This window comes from Myotis davidii, unplaced genomic scaffold (genome assembly GCF_000327345.1).
Source record: "Myotis davidii unplaced genomic scaffold, ASM32734v1 scaffold1270, whole genome shotgun sequence".
NCBI classification, from domain to species: domain Eukaryota; kingdom Metazoa; phylum Chordata; class Mammalia; order Chiroptera; family Vespertilionidae; genus Myotis; species Myotis davidii.
Genome location: NW_006281978.1, coordinates 193,190 through 199,916, shown reverse-complemented (window position 1 = coordinate 199,916; position 6,727 = coordinate 193,190). Strand labels below are relative to the sequence as shown.

The 6,727-nt window shown below is 37.6% G+C and overlaps 1 pseudogene; it reads right to left on the bottom strand.

Annotated features, from left to right (window-relative positions):
• Positions 1-601: 601 nt before the first annotated feature.
• LOC102756787 lies at positions 602-5,097 on the bottom strand (annotated as a pseudogene).
• Between the last annotated feature and the right edge of the window lie 1,630 nt (positions 5,098-6,727).

Sequence of the window (6,727 nt, the reverse complement as noted above, 5' to 3'; positions counted from 1 at the left end):
TGTCCCGAGAGACTCGCCCAGAACTGGAGCTCAGGGCCTGAGCCTCCCTCCTGATTGAAAACAACAACCGTGCCCTCAGCCACCAGCCTGCTCTGCGCGCACCTCCGCACCTTTGTGTTTTCCGCACTGCGCCTCCTCTGAGTCTCGGTATGCTGTTCTCTTTCCTTCTAGTTGAAGAATTTCCCCTCAGCCAGCTTTCCTGTGGTTCTGGATGATGCCCGTTCCGTCCTTTAGTTGTATTTTTGAAGTGATTGTGCAAGGCAGCATTCTCCAGTGTTTACCGATGCCGCCATCTTGGTTCTCGTCTCCAGCTATCAATATTAATCATTCAAAAGTCTGTTTCTGAAAGGGCTGTAGGTGGAATCGGGAGTATAGAAATCTGGGTCTCCCATGAGGGTGTGTGTGGGCTATTCAGATTACAGAGGAAGTGGTGGGTGTGTTTCCCATCACAAAGCTTCTCCTCTGAGAGTGTTCCAGAATATTACTCTACCCTTAGCTGGGTCTCAATCCTCATATACAGTCTAGTGGTATCTAGTGGATACTAAGATTTTTTATCAGCTTGCCAGGTGTTTTCTGTTCTTCCTTGATATAAGTCTCCTTTTTAGCTGGACCTCAGTTGGTAATTCTGGGTGAGTGTTCCCCAATTATCTTTATTTCCAGTCTGGCCCTGGGAGGAGGTGCAAGAAAAGGGCCTATTCAGCTGCCATCTCTTCCCCTGTTGATATATCTTCTCAAAACCTTTTTCTATCTGTTTCTTTTAGAATCTTCCTTTGATTACAAGTTGGTTATTACCATAGATAGAACCACTTGTACCCAATTCAGCAAATAAAAACACAATGAGATGTTTGAACTGATGATGTAATAGTTTACAGATATGTGTAAAGTTGACAAAAGAAGTTGACATGGTTTCTACTCAGATGACCTTCGGCGGTATCATAACAAATTTACTTTTCTCTCCAGCAACCTTATCTGGATTATTTTCCCTCATGATTTTGAACACTTGATTTAGCAGCTCCTCATACATGTAGTTTCTTTCTGAGCTTGCCTATGTAGGGCCTTTATGGTTACTGAATGAGAGACCATAATCTTTTTTGCTGTCTTCATCTTCTAAAGCTTTGTCTTTCTCTAGAATTCCATTCTCATCTGGGAACTTGACATTTTTCTATTTCTTCTTTTTATTGTCAGGTGCAATATCAAGATCATCCTCTGCTTCAGCTGGTTCTTGAACATCACTTTCAGTCTTAAGAGCCTTTATACCTTCTTCAGGTTCATCAATATCCAATATCCTTTTTTCTTCAAATTAAATTTTTTTAGGTGAAATTGGTTAATAAAATTATATAGATTTCAAGTATACAATTATATAATACATCATCTGTGTATTGAATTGTGTGTTTACGACTCAAAGTCAAATATCCTTCTGTCACCATATATTTGACACTCTTTACCCATTGCTTTCTTCCTTGCCAGTCTTCCCCTCTTGTAACCACCATAGTTTTTTCTGCATGTATGAATTTTTGTTTGTTTATTTTTCTTGTTTGTTCATTTTTGCTTTCAGTTTTATATCCCATATTCCATATATGAGTGAAATAATATGGCTCTTGAATTTTTTCATATGACTTATTTTACTTAGCTTGATATTCTAAAGATCCATGTTGCTGTAAATGGTAGTATTTCTTCTTTTCTTATGGCTGAGTACCATTCCATTGTATATATGTACCACATCTTCTTTATCCAATCATCTATAAAGCTAATTGGTTGTTTCCATGCCTTAGCCCCTGTGAATAATGCTGCAATGAACATAAGGGTACATATATCTTTACAAATGTTATCAATTTTTTTGAGTAGATACTCAAAATAGGGGTTGCAGGGTCATATGGTAACTGTATTCTTAATTTTTTGAGGAGCCTACATACTATTTTCCATAGTGGCTGTACAAGTTTGCATTCTCACCAGCAGTGAATGAGTGTTTCTTTTTCTTTACAATTTCTTCAATACATTGTTGGCACCAACGGGAAGAGGGACAAGTCAGCCCCAGGCCCTGGTAGCAGAACAGTTCCTGTTGACATCTTTCCCACCACTGCACTAGGCTCTTGCATCAGCCCAAAGCAAAAGTTAAGTTACTATGGCATCTTATCAATATTATAACAAAATGATGTTGAATTAACTGACATTATTCAAAGACCTGCTGCACCAAGAAATTCATTTTGTTTTAAACATCTATAGAAATCTTGTTGGGAATGGCTATAAAATAGAGCTGTCTCCAACTCACATACTAATACTCAGGCTGGTAGGTCTTTCTCCCAGGATTTTGGAGCTGCCTCTCTTCAGTCCTGATGCAGCTGTAGCAAATGGCACAAACAGGTAAATATGTGTTCAGGTGATATTCAGCCAGAATATTGACGCCCCCATGAATTAGTCAGAGTTCTATTGTCTCTGGACAAAGAAGGATCAAAATAGGATCATCCAGAAATTCTGAATAGCATTGTAAAAGGATGACTCAATGAGAGTATGTTGGGTTTTAGAGCCAGCATTTTGGAAGTTGAGCACTAAAGCTAATGGAAAGAATATAAAGACTCAGGTCCCCACATTTGTGAGCTGAGACTGTCATTTACTGCAGTGCACTTTTTTGGTTGTCACAAAATGTTGACAGTGTCAGCATGCTATCATTGTCTTCTAATTGACACAGAAAAGCATTGAAGAATAATTAAATCTCACTGAGCCAGCTTGGAACTTGCTGAACAGGAATTGACCAAAAGAGTGGAGAAGAAAGAAGACAAAGTTTCAACCAATTCATTCTCTGCTATGTAAGTCCTAGTGTGCAATGTCTGTGTAGCAGATATGGAAATGGGTTGTTCAGGTTGAAATGTGGCACTTGGAGATACACTGAGACTCCTCCAAATTAGGATCAAGCAAGTAGACAATTGTATAATAAAGCATTCTTTTTTTTTAGCAGACCAAAAAAAAAAAAAAATCTGTGCTACTGCCAAAGATTTGTTAAATAAATACACCTGCCCTGTTGGAGAGTGAAGCAAATCTGTATGGAATGCCAAGTTCCTGACTAATGTATCACATGATAGAGCTGACAGAGGAGAAACCATAGTTGAATGGAAAGGCAGAGGTATTGGACTGTGTCCACATCACAGTTCAACTAACTAAAGCATTTGTAATAAAAGTGACAAGTTTACTTGGGACTATCTTAATAGTACAGATGTTTGCTTTGAAAATTGAAGTGCACTTCACAGAATCATGTTTAAGAAATGTAATAACTATTCCATTTATTGTAATTAAAATAGACTTTTTTATAGAGGAGCTATTAAAATAGATATTTTCAGAACATTTCTGCTTAATATTTAGTGAGAAAATATTCCTCTTGAGGCAAATATAGAATTTTGACCATTTCAAATATGAATAAAAGTGAGATTGCAGTTGGATGATAGCAAAGGAAAATTTAACTCTTTGTTTTAAATACTTCATACTTCTTTTATGTTTTAATTTATCCACTGGGAATATAATATATATATATATATATATTGTTAAGCCTCACCTGAAGATATTTTTCCATTGGCTTTAGAGAGAGTGGGAGGGAGGGGGAAAGACAGAAAGAGAGAAACATAGATGTGAGAGAGACACATTGACTAGTTGCCTCCTGCATGTGCCCTGACCAGGGCCGGGGATTGAGCTGGCAACCCAGGTACATGCCCTTGACCGGAACTGAACCTGTGACCCTTCAGTCCCAGGGCTGATGCTTTAACCACTGAGCAAAACTGGCATGTACCTGGGTTGCGGGCATATCCCCAGTGGGAGGTGTGCAGGAGGCAGCTGATCGATGTTTCTCTCTCATCGATGTTTCTAGCTCTCTATCTCTCTACCTTCCTCTCTGTAAAAAATCAATAAAATATATTTTAAAAAAATAAATGTATACATATAGGTGTAGTTATGGGTGCAGTGAAAGTGAAGCTGGATTAATGAGTATAGTAGTTAACAGCATAGGATTTTTTAAAATTTATTTTTAAATTTATCTTCATTGTTGAAAGTATTAGAGATGTCTCCCTTTATTCTCATTGACCCCCTCCACCCCACACCCACACCTCCCAGGCCTTCACTACACTATTGTCTGTGTCCATGGGTTATGCATACATGCATATAAATTCCTTGGTTAATCTCTCCCCCCTCCCACCGCCCATCCACTGCTTTCCTTCTGAGATTTGTTAGTCTGTTCCATTCTTCTATATCCCTGGATCTATTTTGTTCATCAATTTATTTTGTTCATTAGGTTCCACATATGAGTGAGATCATGTGATACTTATCTTTCTCTAACTGGCTTATTTAGCTTAGCATAATACTCTCCAGGTCCCTCCATGTCTCAAATGGTAAGAGTTCCTTCTCTTTTACAGATGCATAGTATTTCATGGTGTAAATGTACCACAGCTTTTTTATCCACCTATCTACTGATGGGCACTTGAGCTGTTTCCAGATCTTAGCTATTGTAAATTGCAAGCAGCATAGGATTTTAAATATGACAGATCTTGGTTCATATTTTACATGTACTATTTTGTAATTACGCGGCCTTGGGCAGGTTACCTAACCTCATTTGTAAAATGAAGATAATAATACCTACCCCTTTAGCTGTTCATTCTGAGGCTTATACTGTTTTTTGTTTGTTTGTTTTTGTTTTCCCCCCTTGACTTTTCAGTTTAGATATTACCTCTTGATTTCCTTATATGGGGAAAGTATTTTATTTTTTTATACCACACTCTACATACCCTTCATCTATATCCATCCTTCCATTTTAAAGATATCACAATTTTGGTTAAACCTGATTTTGGTGTTTGCATTGTTGTGCCTATGGAAATGTTGTTCCTAGATGAGCTGCTTCCTATTCCCTTTGCACCATATATAATAATTTTTCCCCCTAGGATGATAATTGTCTCTTTTAAACTTCAGTTTCTATATAGAAATCACTAATTTCAGCCAAGTCCTCTGACAGAAGTATAAATCTCTCTGTTTTGTTTGTTTTCTCATAGGCATCTCTTCTGACACCACCCGGATACTTTCATTGTCCAGCTCCCGTCTGCACCGACTGCTTGCTAGGCCCATGGTCCAGCTGTCATCCTGACACTTCCCTTTTTCATTATTTTGAGCATTTCTTCCACGTCTCTCTTTTGTTGGATCTTCTGTTTCCTAAACTTCATATTTTCCTCTTGATTTATTTACTCATTTGGTTTAATGGAGGTTATCCTGCCATACTCTCCCGAGAAAAAGCCCAGGAAAGGTAAAAACGTTTCAGACCGAGCATGAATGAAATGTCTTTATTTTTAGCAGCAATTGGATGGTAGGGTATAGAATTCTAGGTTAAAAATAATTTTCCCTCAGAAATGTAAAGGCGTTGCTTCTTTTCGTCCAGCTAGCTTCCCATGCGGCTACTGAGAAGTTTGACACTAATACCTCCTCTGGGACTCCAGGTTGGTTTGTTTGCTTTTTCCTCCCTGGAAGGTTTTGAGGTCCTCTTTTCTTCCTAATGTTCTGATATTTCATGATGATGCACCTTAGAATAGGGTCTTTTTTCATCCAGTGTGCAGAATGAACCTCAGCTGAAAACATTTCAATATGAACACACATTTCCTTCAGTTTTGAGAAATTATCATATACATTCTTATTTTAGTAATTTCCTCCTGTCCATTTTTTTCTCCTCACTCTTTTTAGAACTCTTGATTCAGTCATTGGATCACTCAAACTGATCTTATTTTCTTATTATCTTTATTTTTTTCTTCTGTGATATTTTCTTAACTTTGCCTTTGAACTCTTCTGTTGTATTTTTACATTTCTTCTATCATATTTTTAAATTTTAAAGTTCTTTCTGGTTCTCTGATAGCCTCCTTTCTCCTGTCCTCATTTTTGTTATGCTTTGTTTTTAAATGGCATCCTGTTCTTGTTTCATGGATGCAATCTCTTCTCTTACTTCTCTAGAATATTAATTATAGTGTTTATTTCCTACATTTTCATCTCCCTGTGAACTTTTTTTGTTCGTACTTCACATTCATGACTTTTCATAAATAGCTGTCTATTCATATTCAGAAGTGAGGTACTTGCCTGGCCAGGGTGGCTCAGTGGTTGAGCATCGACCTGTCAACCTGGAGGTTGTGGTTTGGTTCCCCGTGGGGCACGTGCTCGAGTTGTGGGCTCGGTCTCCAGTGTGGGGTGTGCAGGAGGCAGACGTTTGGTGATTCTCTCTCATCATTGATGTTTCTCTCTCCCTCTCCTTCTCTGAAATCAATAAAAAATATTAAAAAAATAATAATACCTACCTTAAAGTATTGCTGAGAGATTGTGATATGTATGCCAAGTGCTTTGTATAGTGCCAAACACAGAAAGGTATCCAATTAGTAGTTAGCTACTATTTGTATTATTATTACTTGTATAGTGCTTTATGCTTTTCTAAGTTCTTTCAAATGTTATTTTATTCACATGCCCTAATAATCTTGAATTTGAAAAAAAAGGAAGTCAAAACCAAAAGAAGAATTTTCAAGAACATTGTCACTTTTTCTAAAGGATGGTCACCAATGTAGATACGCACCCACATTCAGATCACTGTCCTTCCTATTTCCAGTTTTCCAGTAAAATCTTGGCCTTTAGGTTCAATAGTTATCAAGTTGCAATATATCATTTTGAAAATGGTGACCGCTGAGCTCATGGTATTATCCAGAATAGAGGAATATACCCTTAAAGT